Raw genomic sequence first — 16,635 nt, forward strand, 5'->3', positions numbered from 1 at the left:
GAAGTTCAGCTTAAGTCAGATTTTATCAGTTTGTGTGTGTGTGTTTGTGTGGGGGGGGAGGGGGTCAAGGATGAGGGGAGATCACACTGTGGTCAAAACCACAGTGGTTTCTATGACAACAAAGAGGGCCTAAGAGTTAAGAGACAAGATCCAGAAAAGGGGAGGGGGTGGTCAGAGGTAGTTAGACAAATGAAGCAAACTGTGGGTCATCCCATCGCTGTAGGTTGCACAATCATATCTCAGCAACATTTTCTTAGAAACCAAATTCCATTTAAATACATATAAAAGAGAAAAGCACATAAAATAAAGAACACACAAAAAGCTTTAAACAGCTCTGAATGGGCTTGTGTTTCATCTCCTCTGGATTCTCTCCTGTGTAGCCTTTTGTCAATCAAATAGCAGGAGGCATACCCTGCAAAGAGCTCAGCCCCATTGCCGTGACATCTGGGGATTTCAGCTTGTGTTCGCAAGTTGCACAGTGAGCAGTCAGATTTTTAAGCTCTTTGGGGGGAGACGGGGGTTAGCTGGGCTGGAAAAGTCAGAGGATGAAAAGGGCACCTGCCATCCCATCAACAAGACAAAAAAAAGGTCTTTCATGCCCTACCTCCCTGGTTACTTCCACGCTGCAGGGAACACCAGATGTTTAGCCTGAAGTAAAAGCTATCAAATCTGCATGCGTACACACAGACACACCAACAGGCAGGCCTCAGCTTGAGAAAGAAAAACTATCTAGGCTCCATCCACCAGGAATTCTCAACCCTGCCCCACTTGGAGGGACCCACGTCTCCATTCCACACAGCATTCTCAATGGCTAAGGCTTAGGAGTACAGAGCTTGCCTTCTTCAAAGTCTATAGATTGGGATAACAGAGCCCTGCCCTCCTGAAAAAGGCTCTGTGACTTGAAGGTGATGTTGATGCTGCTGATGGTACCATGGCTCTTAGGAACTAAACTGCATGAGAAGCACTTTACAGACATTAAATGTTTTATCCCCACAACAATCATGGAGATAGGTTGTTAGGTTCATGTACTACATAAGAACACTAGTTAAGGAAAAGAGAGGTAAAAACCTGGTCCAGTGTCCCTCAGCAAATAATTCAGGCAAATTAGGAAATTTCAGTCTTAAACCACCTGACTCCAAAACCCAGCTGAAATGTAGTGTAAGTTTATCCATCAAAACAAAGTTAGAAATTCCTGCTCTGTCCTTCAATCCTCTGAGCACTGAATGCCAGCTAACGGAGCATTCACAGAAAGTGTTCCCATGGGAAGATGAGCTTCACGTGCCAAATGTGTAAGTAAAAAACGAACCACAGAACTTTTTGATAATCCATCAAGCAGGAACACTTTGGATTTGTGCACTTCTTTCTATAGCTCATACTTTTTTTAAATAAATTTATTTATTTATCTATTTATTTATTTATTTATTGGCTGTGTTGGGTCTTTGTTGCTGCACACGGACTCTCTCTAGTTGCGGCGAGCGGGGGCTACTCTTCATTGTGGTGCCCGGCTCCTCGTTGTAGTGGCTTCACTTGTTGCCGAGCACAAGCTCTAGGTGCATAGGCTTCAATAGTTGTGGCACATGGGCTCAGTAGTTGTGGCTCATGGGCTCTAGAGCGCAGGCTCAATAGTTGTGGCGCACGGGCTTCATTGCTCTGCGGCATGTGGGATCTTCCCAGAGCAGGGCTCGAACCCGGGTCCCCTGCATTGGCAGGTGAATTCTTAGCCACTGCGCCATCTGGGAAGTTCATCTATAGGTTATACTTTAATGAGAGTTTTTGAAAAATGAATCATGAGAATTCAACCAAGTTGTAAGTGGAGAACTTGGCTGTATACATACAACTTCCTTGGAAGCAGCAACTGCATTTTCCTCACCTTTGTAATCCTTTTCTTATGAAATTGTGGGCACAAAGTGTGTGCTCGATGCATGCCTATATTGGAATTTAATTCTTTCCCTCGTATATATACATGTTTCCACAGCCACAAGATAATAGAATGTCAGAACTAGAAGGGACCCAGTGCACCATCTGATAAAACTCAGTTTTTCTTTTGATTACAAGTGGCTTAAAGAGAGGGGGGAAAGAAAGTTTACTCACAGAACTAAAATTCCCATTTTAGAGACCTAAATGAGTTAGAATATTCCCTTTGCACAAAGAGGATGTGACTTTTGGATACAATCTCCTATCCACCACAGGAAAACATGTTTCAAATAAGATTCCATCAGAAGATCAAAATGTATCTCATCGGGTTTTAATTTCTCTTGTCAACTGAACACTTAACAACACATCTACTGACAGGGAAAAGATACTAATGTTTATTGAGTATGTATTATAAGCAAGGCGATTTATGTACAGTACCTCATTTAATTTAATTTGCCGTCTTTCTTTACATCACCCCTGAGAGTTTGGATTTTGTTTCTGCTTTGCAGGTGAAGGAACCGGGCATCCAAGTAGCATGCTGCCTGAGATTACAAAATCAATGAAAGAATCAAACAAATCAAACAGTATAAAACGCAGTTAAACTCTGGTATTCTGAACCTCAGCCTAGGACATTTGTCCACTACAGCACTCTCCCACAAATCAGTATACAATTCTCCTAAACAGGGCTGTTCTCCTTCAGGCATTTTGACTTACAGCAGAAGCTATACTGAATTTCCAGAATAACGTTCACTTTAATCTTCTTAACCCTAATGCTATTACTTGTCATGGCTCATCAAAAACTCAATGTTCCTCAATATTTCAGGAAAGACATCTCATTAACAAGAAGACAAGACAGCAGAACTACTGTAGTCCAGCCATTCAACTTGTGCTCTCCCCTAATGTTTGTGCTTTTAGTTGCTCATAAGTCTGTCCATCTGTTTATTAAATAACCCTGTGGTCACGGACTAGCTCTGGGAGAATTTCTTCCCATTCAAGTGTCTGCTTTTCAGTCCGCTATGCACATCATTGTTCTTTTTTTTAATAAATTTATTTATTTATTTATTATTTTGGCTGTGTTGGGTCTTTTTTGCTGTGCCCGGGCTTTCTTTTTAGTTGCGGTGAGTGGGGGCTCTTCGTTGTGGTGTGCGGGCTCCTCATTGCCGTGGCCTCTCTTGTTGCAGAGCTTGGGCTCTAGGCGCGTGGGCTTCAGTAGTTGCAGCACATGGGCTCAATAGTTGTGGCTCACAGGTTCTAAAGCTCAGGCTGAATAGTTGTGGCACATGGGCTTAGTTTCTCCACGGCATGTGGGATCTTCCTGGAGCAGGGATCGAACCCATGTCCCCTGCATTGGCAGGCAGATTCTCAACCACTGCGCCACCTAGGAAGCCCCACATCATTGTTTTTTATTCTTCCCTCGCTCCATGTTCAAGGGTAAACTTGTAAAATCTCCACTCCATCATCATTCCAAATATACAAAATAGCATTTCAGTTTCTTTCTAGACTCAGTTTTATCCTTGAAAAAAGGTAGAAGCCTTCTTCTTAGTTGAAATTTTAAAAATCTCTTTGGCATGTGAATATATCACATTTGCCAACAAATAACACATTCTCAACACTTCCTGAATGTACCCAAATACCTGCACACATTCATATATACTTATGTAGAGGGATTGAGAGTATAAGTGAAAGAAACACTATTTTAAGTTTAGAGTTTTTCTCACATTTCTCAATGTCTGCAAATACTTTTCCTGTGGATATGTTAGGACTTTTTAAAAATAGACTTTTACTCTGTTTTGTTGGTGGTGGTGGTGGTAGTGGTCAAGTATTTGATCTCCTGGGACTTGTTATAATAACCCTGAATGTTTTACTGCAGTAAATATTTCACCGTTTGGGCTATGCCAGTCTGATCATGTTTCATAGCTCATCCTTGGGCGTGTGCGACATTTCTTCATACTGTATCCCTCTAATCCCAAACCCAGACTCAACTGTTACAGGACAGTCACTGGGTGTTCTGATTAAAGCTACTGTAAATGAGCTAAGTGAGTGGAAATTAAATTAAAATTGAAAACGAATTACAAAATTCCAAGGTAAACATCTTTACAGCACTTTTCCCGAGAAGTTCCCCAAAAGCACGGAGACCACAGAGAAAAGGCATGTGGCGGACACAGTCTGCTTACATGGCAGGCAGAGCTGGAGGCCTCCAGTTTCATCAGATTCAAGGCATCTGTAAGCTCCCCATTTAAACCCAGCAATCTGTGGCACCAGAAGAGCAGCAGCTTTGACTACAGTTAACAGTAGTCAAATAGTCAGAAATATGAAGCAAACAAGATGCCAAGTTAGGGAGGAAAGGGAAGTACCTTGAAGTTATGAATTGGAGGCCAGCGTGCAGTAATAAAGACAACTCGATGCAGGTGGAGGGACCAGGGAGATGCATTTCTGTCAAATGAACTGAGACTTAAAGGATTTGGTTTCCGTGTCATTGAGGAAAATGATTAAGGAAAATTCTGAGATGAACATCTGCAAGATGCTAAGCTTTTAGTGATGTGGTAATCCCACTTCTATTTTCCACCCTGAAGATTAAGCAGAGCATATGGTGAGCGATCTGTGTCACTGCATTTTGCCAGCATTCATAAATAGTCCCAAGTCTGACTAGTGCTAACGAAGCATATTTATATTCTAGGTTATACAGCTTACATTTTTCCTCTGAGGTTATTGTCACCTTTTTTTTCTTGATGGTACAAAATGTTAGCATCATATATGGGAAAATACCCAAAACACCAAAACAGGCTTCTGTCAAAAAGAGGGGTGATGGTAGGTGTGAGACTCAGTACACATACAAGTTGTGTGGCTTGGAATAAGTTTCTTTCCTACAGTTCTCATCTCTGGCCTGGGTGGTCTCGAAGAAACCGTATCAGCTGGGTCAGGCTAAATGCTGTGATAAACAGCCCCAAGTCTCAGTGATCTGATACAGTACATAGAATAAGACATACAAGGCATGACTCATTCATATTACAGTGTACAGGTTGTGGGCAGATGGTGGCTTTTCCCAGGGTGATTCGAGGATCCAGGCTTCCTTCATTTGGGGGCTCCATCACCTGGAAGTCTCAGCATCCTCTGGAACTCAGTCTCCACTGGAGACTTTATACCTCATCAGCCAACTGAAAGAGAGACTACAGAGGCCTTCTTTGCACTGCTCAGGGACCAGACCTAGAAATAGCCTGGATGTTTGCTGACATGCCGCTGGCATAGCCCGTCACATGGGTCAGCCCAAGTGCAAGCAGTCTGGACCACCTCCTCAAGTTGTGTGTCTAAGAGGACACAACTGGCGAGCAACTAACCCGTGTGAGCCACAGACCCTTCTAGGGTTATTTTCCCATCATTTGTTAATTCCAGTTTAAGAAAGCTTTCAAACACCAAGAAAGGTATGCCACCAAACTGAACTGTTTGCTTTTTCTCAGTGTGTGTTTTTATTTTGCCTTGAAATGAGAAATCGTTCTTTAGAAAAGACAGAATCGGCACACGTGACATCACTTAGTATTTCGAGGAAAATGTGAGGGGTGGAAAATGAAGGCAGTTTGCTGGTATATAAGTGTGCTATCATTTTAAGGAAGCCTGGCCTGTCAGAATACGAATCTACCAAATTCATTGATAAATCGGAGGGTATCCATGACTGTTGGTTGAAAAAAATGCACAACGTGAGAGTTGTGAGTTCAGTTTTATTGGGGGCAGAATGAGGACTATAGCCCGGGAGACAGCCCTTCAGAAAGCTCAGAGGAACTGCTCCAAACAGGTGGGGGGAAGGTCAGTATATATGTGATTTTGGTGAAGGGAAGCGCATGCAACAAAACACATATTTTGCAGAAGGTTTCTGCCCATCTGGGGAAGGTTACTGCTCGTCACGAGGAGCAGACAGATGTCACCATGAAGGATTTTAGTGCTTTTCTAGATACAAGGAGATGCACGAATTGAGCACATGAAATAGTCTCCAGAGAATATCTAACTCTCTGAAGACCTGTTCTGCCAGTTTTTCTCCAGAGCACAGAAGGCCTCATTCCTGAGCTCCTTTCAGGGGCGTTGCAGGTTAGCAGCTGCAGCGGCTCATAATTTGATCCTTGTAGAGGTAGGTGGCAAGTGCTGATTTGTAGGGGACATTAAAATATGTAAAATATTTCCTCACTTCCTTTAAATAATTTACCACAGAGTCACTTATTAAAGTCCATTAGGGACCTCCCCAAGTAAAAGTAAATATTCATTTAGAAATTCTGAGTGGATTAAAGAAAGGGAAGAGTAAGAGGGTCTCAACGGCAATAGCTTAGAGCCAGTGCCGAGTGAAAGTTACACCTCCTGAAGATCTAATGGAAAATTATGGAGAAAATAGGACTTCCTCTGTGAGACTCCAAATGACTTTTTCTGGAAGCATCTTTATTATCTAAAGGTGGTATGCTCTCACAGTCCAACTAAGGCCAGAAGTGTTCCTTCAAAGAACCCAACATTTCCAATTTCTTGCAACCCCCAAAGAAACAACTTGACAAGTACAGTCTGATATGGGAGATAGGAAACAGGAAGGGGCAGAATTGGTTTGCACAAATTTGTGTAAATAGTTATGAAAGCAGCATCCTTCCATTAGATTCCTGTGCATAGTCTGCAATCATAGAAATAATTGTCAAAACTTCGGGGCGGGAATTCCTGGGCAGTCCAATGGTTAGGACTCCGTGCTTTCATTCCTGTGGGCCTGGGTTCAATCCCTGGTCGGGGAACTAAGATCCTGCAAGCCATGCAGCCAGAAAGAAAAAAAGAAAAAAGAAAAAAAAAACTTGGGGGAGAAAGTATGTTCTGAAGAGTATTCTATGTATATATTTCCTGTGTGTAACGAAAAGAATGATGTCTTTGTATGAATCTGTACATAACAGTTCTGTAAATTCAGAAAGAACCCGCTGTAAGAAGTTCTGCCTGTTTTAAATGGATCTACCTTACTCGCTGTTCATGTTTTTAGGAAGAGGAGTTCCTCGATGGATATCACTGTGGTTTCCCCCAACAGCAGAAATAGCCACTTTGTGACTGGGTTGCCGTGTGATAACTCTAAAAGCTTGTCCACATAGTATAATTTCAAGAAAGAGCTCCTTGCCTCCCCTTTCCTCACAAACCTCTCCCCTAAATTCCTCACTGTTTATTTTTAAAGATTGAGGAAAGGTTTATCCTATGATAAAAGCTCAGGTTCAAAATATAAATTTATATAAGAGAAGAAATAGAAAATACCCACTACGGTATAAGTAACTGGAAAATGATTCCCCCCACAGGAAGCATGCTTTGGGTGAGAACATTACTAGAAAAGAGACCCAGAGAAGGAAACAGCATATTTTTAAAATATGATCACTAGTGTGAAGCTGCTGCATAACACAGGGAGATCAACTCAGTGATGGGTGATGACTTAGAGGGCTGGGATAGGGAGGGTGGAAGGGAGTCGGGGGATGGAGGGGATGTGGGGATATATGTATAAATACAGCTGATTCACTTTGTTGTACAGCAAAAATTGGCACAACAGTGTAAAGCAATTATATTCCAATAAAGAGCTTAAAAAATAAAAATATTTAAAAAATATGATCAGGCATATTTCATCACTGACAATTTCTGATCTGGGAACTTCCTGGAGCACCACTGGAGGATAAAAAATGCCAAACCAGATACATTTCTTCCTAAATCTCAATGGCTTGGAGATCCATTGTGAATTCTCACTAAGACTTGTTTTTAGTCTGTAGGTAATTAGTCAGTATATCTTCCTCACTTGGTTCCACACATCACCTTTGTACAGCAAAACCCTAACTTAATTTTTTTAGTTAATTTTTATTGGAATATAATTGATTTACAAGGTTGTATTGCTTTCTGCTGTACGACAAAGTGAATGAGCTATACATATACATAAATCCACTCTTTTTAGATTCTTTTCCCATATAGGTCGTCACAGAGTATTGAGTAGGAGTTCCCTGTGCTGTACAGTAGGTCCTTGTTATTTATCTATTCTATGTAGTGTGTATGTGTCAATCCCAATCTCCCAATTTATCCCTGCCCCCTTCCCCCTTGGTAACCATAAGTTTGTTTTCCACATCTATGACACTATTTCTGTAAGTTCATTTGTACCGTTTTTTTAGATTCCACATATAAGCAATATAATACAATATTTGTCTTTCTCTGACTTGCTTCACTCAGTATGACAATCTCTAGGCCCATCCATGTCACTGTAAATGGCATTATTTTGTTCTTTTTTATGGCTGAGTAATATTCCATTGTATATATGGACCACATCTTCCCTATCCATTCCTTTGTCAATGGGCATTTAGGTTGTTTCCATGTCTTGGCTATTGTGAGTAGTGCTGCAATGAGCATTGGGGTGCGTGTATTTTTCCAAATTATGGTTTTCTCACGGTATATGCCCAAGAGTGGGATTGCTGGATCATATGGGAGCTCTGTTTTTAGTTTTTTAAGGAACCTCCATACTGTTCTCCATAGTGGCTGCACCAACTTACATTCTCACGAACAGTGTAGGAGGAAAACCCTAACTTTAGAATCTTGTCCTCACATCGAACTGTGAGACTTTCTTCCTCACCTAGAAATTGTTGAGTGTTTGCTAAAAGTGTGAATGCTGTGATGAACAATATTCATCTTGCCGAGTTTCAAAGATTTCTTTCATTAAAAAATGAATTCCAGAAAAATGTATGCACTTGGTCATGTAGAAGCTGCCTATGACCTCACTACCATGGTCCTATATAGACCTCTTATTTTCTGAAGCCGAGTGAGCTTGCCCAAGGCACTATGGTTCAAATACACATAACAGCTCATTTCAGTTTGCTGGTTCAAACACCGTCTTCCATAGATAGGGCTGTCCGACTTTTCTATTACAGTGTGTAATTGACAATGGGCTTCCTAGGCAGCAAATCAGGCATTTCGCATTAATTTTAAAAGTGCTATTGGGAGTTGTGATGGGAAAACGTCTCACTCCAAATTGAGCATCTTTGTTCACCGACCTGGTTTGGAACCAGAGTACTCAGCGTGTATCCTGAAAATCTTATGAAACCAGCTATTGTGTTTCCTTACAATTACATAGCTGGTTTTACAGGCTAACCAGGAGCCTTTATACCCTAATCAGAAGCTGGTCCCTGGGGGGCCTGGGATCTCAGCTCCGCATAATGAGTTTAAACTCTGTAAATTCTTCTAGCACTGATTACCCTGCTGAACTCCCTGATCATTGATTTGGTGCATAGCTCCTTCAGCCTGATGTCTTTAAAGGTGTGTGTCATTGCTGAGAGATTTCTAGTTAGTTTTCTTCGCACTGTAGTGTGTATTTCGTTCCATTTTTCTTTCTAGGATAATAAGAACTATGTATTAGTAAATAACTCTCTCCCTCAAAATTATCCCATATTTCCCAGTTTTTAAATAAGTATTAAGGGACAACTTTGGGTTTTCTCTTAATTCCAAAGCCTTGTAATTCATATATTTGAATTCAAAGAAAGGAAGCTAAAATTGTTTAAGTTAATTTGCATATATTGTCAATGTCTTATGGACTATATTCATACCTGTGAACAGTTGGAAAGTACCTCATTTTCTTCAAGAGAAGCAGATAGAGGGGTTGAGAGAGAAAAGAATAGAATGCCAAGCTATTACTTTAAATAAAGTATTCTACCCAGTGCTGTGCAAAGAAAAGTGTTTTCGTGGCATGGGATGACAGCCCTTCTGCCAGGAGAGCAATTTGGAGGGAAATTTCTGTTTAAGAAGCTTAGTGGCCTCCTTATTAAGATGTCTTTATATGTATGTATGCATATATATATTATTTTTTAACTTGGACACACCTATCTGTGTGAATGACCTAGCTAATAATGCCCTATTCCTCACTACCTCAATTCAAAGAAAACTTTTCTTCATAACCAATGTATCACTAATAATGTAATTACCACTTACTAACAGGAATTACCTTTATACCAGACACCGGACCAAATTCTTACCAAATGCAACAATGTGAGGACTCTTTTCATCATCAATTCCTTGTGGATCATTAAGTTGAAGTGATTAGGGATGTACACTTCCCAGCGGGTTCCAAATATCTTCTCTCCCTGGAGAAGCCAGAGGCCTGGAAAGCATGGCGTCACCTGGCGGCCACCTCCGGCAGGAATGCTGGACGTGATGGCCGGAGAGAAGCAGAAGAGAAAGGACCCAGGGGGAGGGTTTCAGTGTGGGAATCTGGAGAGGCATCACTGTATCACTAATGGAATAGAAAAGGGGAGTCGTTTTACAAAGGTCTTCCTGTGGTTTATCACCATATTGCCTCTACAGTTCGTGAAAGATCTGGACAAAAAGATGAGAATTATTTTTTAATTTTTTTGGTTGCTGTATTCATTTTCCCTTAATGTGACACTACATCAGAAGTGTCCAGCTGGGTCTCCAAGATCGGTTCAGTTTACACATATGTATCTCATTGAATCCTCAAAACATGTTTAGTGGTTATCATCGTTTTTCAGAGGAAGAGTGTGGTATAAAATTCGTTTGTGTTAAGCCACTGAAATTCTGTGCATTGTTTGTTACCTCGGCATTCCCTAGTCTGTTACTACTGGTACACTTCCCAGGGATACTTAGCTGATAAGTGACAAGACTGAGGCAATTCCAGCTCTAAACCTTTCTGCTGTACTACCTCCTAAACGGGTCGCATTCCCCACACACAGACCTTTCATCATACTATACATCAGTGAAGAGGTTTTGTGGTACCTCCTACACTGTAGGCTCAGGGGACAATTCCCTAGCTCCAGCAAGCACTAAATTCAAGACTTGATTACTTGACGTTATACTTCCCACACTGGAAGCGATAGCAGTTACCCAGGGGAAGAGAAATCTCCTCCCAGTCTTAATGGTTTGTCTTGATCTCAAGGCTCCGGGTGAAATTGGGAAATGTCAAAATCATTAGTCTTTTCATTAAAATCTCATTTCCATTTCTAAGTTATAGAACAAGTAAAGAAAACATAATGGAAACTGTATTACCCACTTAGGGTTTCAGAACACCCTGAAAAATCTCTTCTTTAGATTAGATGGTGGTGATCTCCCACACGTGTTGAGTTGAAGATGAAAGCTCCCTATTCAAAGCCTATCTATCCTTTTTCCAGAGGTTTCTTTTTTTAATTTATTAATTTATTTATTTTTGGCTGCATTGGATCTTTGTTGCTGTGCGCGGGCTTCCTCTAGTTGTGGCAAGCGGGGGCTACTCTTCGTTGTGCTGCACGGGCTTTTCAGTGCAGTGGCTTCTCTTGCTGTGGAGCACGGGCTTTAGGCACACAGGCTTCAGTAGTTGCGGTGCATGGGCTCAGTAGTTATGGCTCACGGGATTCATTGCTCTGTGACACATGGGATCTTCCCAGAGCAGGGATCAAACCTGAGTCTCCTGCATTAGCAGGCAGATTCTTAACCACTGCACCACAGGGAAGTCCCGTCTCCAGAGGTTTCTAATTCCTCCCATCTGCCACCTGCTGTGGGGGTCACTACTCGTTGGCACCTTTACTTGAGTCAGCAAGAGAAAGAAGGCGATCAGAAAATGAGGCCTGTTGATTTAACAATTATTTATGACTTTGTCATCATAACTATGTGAATTATGGGGTTATTTGCAAGTATCCTTCACTCATATTCTCTTTATTCCAAACAACCACTAATGCTGGTGATATTGCTGTCCAGTGAAGAAGATGAAACCTGTGATAATCCCTGTTTCTGAACGGGGACACGTGCTCCTTCAGTCTGCTTTGTGACTTCATCAGTGTGGCATTACTAACAAAGCAGAGAATGTCATGAATCAGTCAGAGAGAAGAGCCTTGTAATTCGCATCTCATTTCCCGATTGAGTAATCAGCTGCAGATAACATTCTCCCCAGGGCACTTTCGTGTCTTATGAGATTCCATAGTCGAGAGGTCATTTGCAGACCACACGGGGATTTATAAATCCTACCTGAGGATCAAGCAGACAATGGAAATAAATTTCCTACCTTTCTTGGGCCACTGGCCCCCTGGGTTACGGTTAGGAGTCCTGGGTCTGTGCTGTGGGTTCCACTCACCTTGGCTTCCTTCCTGCCTCATAGAGGTCAGTTTCTTAGTGGTTCAGCCTCTTGAAAAGAGCTTGGGAGTAAGGAGAGGTTATTGGTAGTGCCTCACCACTGAGAAACCACTCACGTTCCTTCTAGAATGGACCCTTTAGCCGTCCAAGAAAGGCGGAGCCCCAAACCTTACTGTCACAGAACCATCTGTCAGTTCGCAAAGGGTTTTTAATAGGTGGGAGAAATAGATGAAAGAAATCAAAGAGCTCCCTTCCCAACTAAAAGAATTCATAAAAATCCTAATATCAAGAAAATTTACTAGCTGGAAATTTAAGAACTTAAGGAAAATGGTTGAATGACCAAGATCAAGCATGAGCCTATGAAAGCTCTTATAAAAAGGTCTTCATCCATGTTGCCAATCTTTTCATTCTACTGGCAAACTAAGAGTTTTATGTTATCTTTGTTTGTTTTAATGTTTTGTGTAAAGTTGACAAAAATATTAAGTATTTCTTGATTTAGTGATATGGTGGGATTTTACAGACAATTTCCCACACCACTACACCCAATATTTCTAGTAATGTGACAGTCTACTTTCCTAAAAAGAAGAATGCTGATAAATGCCTTGTGTACACGAAAAATAAAATATATAATTTATATATGTTTTAAAAGTCTTCATTCAATAAAAGAGACAACATTAAAGAATGCAATGGCGTGTTTCACATCTAAAATTACTATTAATTTAATGTATTTGATTTCCATTGCCATTCAAGCTCAATAGTAGAACTTGGGACCTTTTAGACACAGTTAAAAAAATTGTGAATTTCTTTTGCTTTTTTTTTTTTTTGTAGCCAATTACATGAGGCCTAAGAGACCATTTTTCCTCTTCTGGTCCTCGATGCCAGTGAGCAGTATTTTTCCAATTTGAATCCACCCTATCAGTTCCCACGGGACTTACAGAGTAATAGAGTAATTTAGGTGGTTAGGATATGGGAAAAGAAGAATCACAATGCAGAAACTTTTAAAACCAATGCACCAAAGCTGAGAATGTTTCTTTCCCAGTCTTCAAGGTTATGAAGCCTTACTTCTTTTTTTAAATTAATTTTTATTGGAGTATAGTTGATTTACGATGTTGTGTTAGTTTCCGGTGTACAGCAAAGTGAATCAGTTATATATATACATATATCCACTCTTTTTTTAGTTTCTTTCCCCATATAGCCCATTACAGAGTATTGAGTAGAGTTCCCTGTGCTATACAGTAGGTCCTTATTAGTTATCTTTTTTTTTTTTTTTTTGACTGCGTTGGGTCTTCGTTGCTGCACACGTTTCTCTAGTTGTGGAGAGCGTGGGCTACTCTTTGTTATGGTGTGCAGGCTTCTTATTGTGGTGACTTCTGTTGTTGCGATGCATGGGCTCTAGGGCTCGTGAGCTTCAGTAGTTGCGGTGTGCAGGCTCAGTAGTTGTGGCACAGGGGCTTAGTTGCTCTGCGGCATGTGGGATCTTCCTGAACCAGGGATTGAACCTGTCCCCCTGCATTGGCAGGCAGATTATTAATCATTGTGCCACCAGGGAAGTCCCTAGCTATCTACTTTATATATAGCAGTGTGTATATGTCAATCCCAATATCCCTTATATGTGAAATCAAAACAAAAAACGGTACAAATGAGCCTTACTTCTGTTCATAACCTTGTTCCAGGCTGTGTCCTCAGCCTGTCTGCCCGCACTGGGCTTCTTCCATCCTTATGGACTGAAGGGCACAATCCCAAGATGCAAATGGGCTGACCCTCACCTTTCTTGATCTCTGTCAAGACTTTATGGCAACGACCTCTTTTCTTTCTCTTGTGGCTGACTTACTTCCCTTTTATCTTCCCAACCTCTATGGCTTCAGTCTTTTTTTCCCCCTAATTATTCCCATTAGAGATCAGAAATAATTCTTATTGTCTAAAAGGTGTAAAAAGTCCATGTGGGAGGAACTCAAAATTGCTTGGCTACCTTCCTCAAAACTTTCAAAACCATTGGGTCTTCTAGTTGCTGGGTCAAGAAAATGGGATCAATAAACACTTTCCATCCAAAGTTTGTATCCATGTATTCCCCACCCCCCAGGGAAAGAATGCCTAGAGTTCATCCGATTTCCTGAAAGATCTGTGGCTCAGAAAAGGTTTAAAGAGGTGCTTGTGTAACTTAGCGTCTTGAGTTTGGGGGGTCAGATATGTGACAGCAATCAAACCATAGTTCATCAGGCATTTTGTCTTTTAGCTTAAGAAATAGCATTAACTATTGGAGGAGATACTGAGAAAACTCATGATTCTGTGGAAAGTACATTGAGAGTCCAGAGGCATGGCTTCTGATAGAAAAGTTCTGCCACTAACTTGTTGCCTGAATTGGGCAAGTCACCCCATCTTCCTGGGCCACTGTTTCCACATCTCTAGTTAGGGAGTTGGACACACTCAGTGACTTCAAACCTGACCTGGAGACCTGGGCCCCACACCCACCCCCAACTGAACCAGACTCACTGGAGTTGGTACTCTGTAACCTGATTTTTTAACCTTTTAACCTCTCAAAGCATCCTGTTATCTGCCAGGTGTACAAACCATTGTAGCAGAGATGCTTTCTGCTCATGTTCTAGCTTTAAAATACTGGGTTTCCATTAAACCAATATCCTCTGCACTAGGCAGAATCTGAATTAGCATGAAGCGTTAGTCAACAGAATGAATATAGCATAGTACATGTGATTAATACCATAGGTGAGTGAAATGATTTATTCAGAGAGCCTATCACAGTCGTGCTGGCTGGATAATGGACACTTGCCTCATAGGATCTGCAGTGAAAATTTGTGGATGTCATGGCTGGAGAGTATTTGCCAGGGTGCTGATCACAGTGAATCCTTAATGAATTGATAGCTGATAGGATGATAATAACAGTGATATTGGTTATAATAAAGTGTGCCCCATGGGCCAGTAGCATCAACATTACCTGGGAACTCACTGGAATGCAAAGTCTCAAGCTCTACCCCAGACCTCCTGAATCAGAACCTGCATTTTAACAAGATCCTTAGGTGATTCGTGTGCATATATACTTTTGAGAAACACTGATACAGAAAAAGAGTCTTGGGGTTTAGCCACTCGACAGAACTCATACTAGTAGTAAACCTTGGGGGGTGGGTGTCAGACCCAAATCAGAAGATGCTAAGGCCAGTACCTTTCTCGTATTCCTTAGAGAGCATCTCTGACCTAAAGATGTTCAGGCTTCCTGAATCCCACTAGGGTGTTCTTTCCCTCATCTAAGCAGTAACTGAAAAGCTTTTTAAAAAACCCATTTTTATGTCTACCACAGTAGCAACAGCATTGTGATTTTATGTTTCACATTTTAAATTATTCAGCTGTTGTATTTGTCACCATTTAGGGAATTATTGCAAAACTTATGTCTACAATGCTACTGATTAATGCATATTTAGGCAACTAAACAGATGTAGAATAGGCTGACTGCTTTGATAAAATTAAACATTGATGAAACATATTTGCACAGCAATAATGATGCTGGCATTTGTATAAATAATAACAGATCTATTTCCCTAATCATCTAGAAAAAAAAAAACAGTGAGGGGGGTGACAGAATTACCAAATATGTCTCACTTACTAGGCAGATCATTTTCAAGTGCAAGTTTTTTTTTTCATGTGAGTAAAATTATGTTAATGTATAGCATCTATTACCACTTTAAAATGAGAGGAGTATATTTAAGCAAAAAACAATGTGGATGAGAATTGAAGCATATTTCCAGGATATGTTATAATTTCCAGAGCTTCTTTGTACATCATGGAAGGTGCATGTTTTTTAATGTATTCCTCCACAGTTCCGTAGTTTGATTTTATTTAAGATGTGTTTAAGCTTAAGTGAGTCTATGTTACACATTTGTTTTTCACATTTTAACATCTCTGAAATTGGGATCTGTCATAATTGACGGCATGTCACAATTTGATTGAAAGCATTTTTTTTTTCAATCAATTGGATCTTAAAATCAATTACATTGAAGACTAGGTTCTGCAGTGAACTTAATCCTAGTCCACAGGGAACATCACAGCGAGTAAAACAAATGGGACAGAAAGGATTCATCATCCCCGCCTGTATACAGAGAAAAAGGGAGGTGGATAGATAGAAGTGAGATTAAATAAGAAACACCTCCATGAGACTTCCCTGGTGGTCCCGTGGTTAAGACTTCACCCTCCAATGCACAGGGTGCAGGGTTGATCCCTGGTTGGGGAGCTAAGATCCCACATGCCTCCTGGCTAAAAAACCAAAACATAAAGCAGAAGTAACACTGTAACAAAGTCAATAAAGACTTTTTAAATGGTCCACATCCAAAAAAAATCTTAAAAAAAAGAAAAAGAAAAGAAAAAGAAACACTTCTGTGACTTCTTTTTTCACAGAGCCAGAGATAAATCATGGACAATAAGATAATTTAGCAAAAGGGCAAGAAAGAGCAATGAGGGAGATGGAAAACAAAAGGCGAGCAAATGAAGCATCAAGATGGGAAACGTAGCCAATGAGTGTACGATTTTGACCACTGTTTCCTAGGTGTGGTGCCCTAAACCATACAGTTGATTTGCTGCTCCCTTTTCTTTGTTACACACATTGGCCAATAGAGCTCCTAGAGGATAGGGTGCGGAAGATGC

General features: G+C 40.8%; 1 protein-coding gene across 1 annotated transcript in view; it reads left to right on the forward strand.

Moving 5' to 3' along the window:
- The window catches only part of KCNH8 (potassium voltage-gated channel subfamily H member 8), a 409,682-nt gene that overhangs the window by 349,525 nt on the left and 43,522 nt on the right, over window positions 1–16,635 (forward strand). The gene's annotated exons all lie outside the window — the stretch shown is intronic.

The sequence above is a fragment of the Hippopotamus amphibius genome, chromosome 6, assembly GCF_030028045.1.
Source record: "Hippopotamus amphibius kiboko isolate mHipAmp2 chromosome 6, mHipAmp2.hap2, whole genome shotgun sequence".
NCBI lineage: Eukaryota > Metazoa > Chordata > Mammalia > Artiodactyla > Hippopotamidae > Hippopotamus > Hippopotamus amphibius.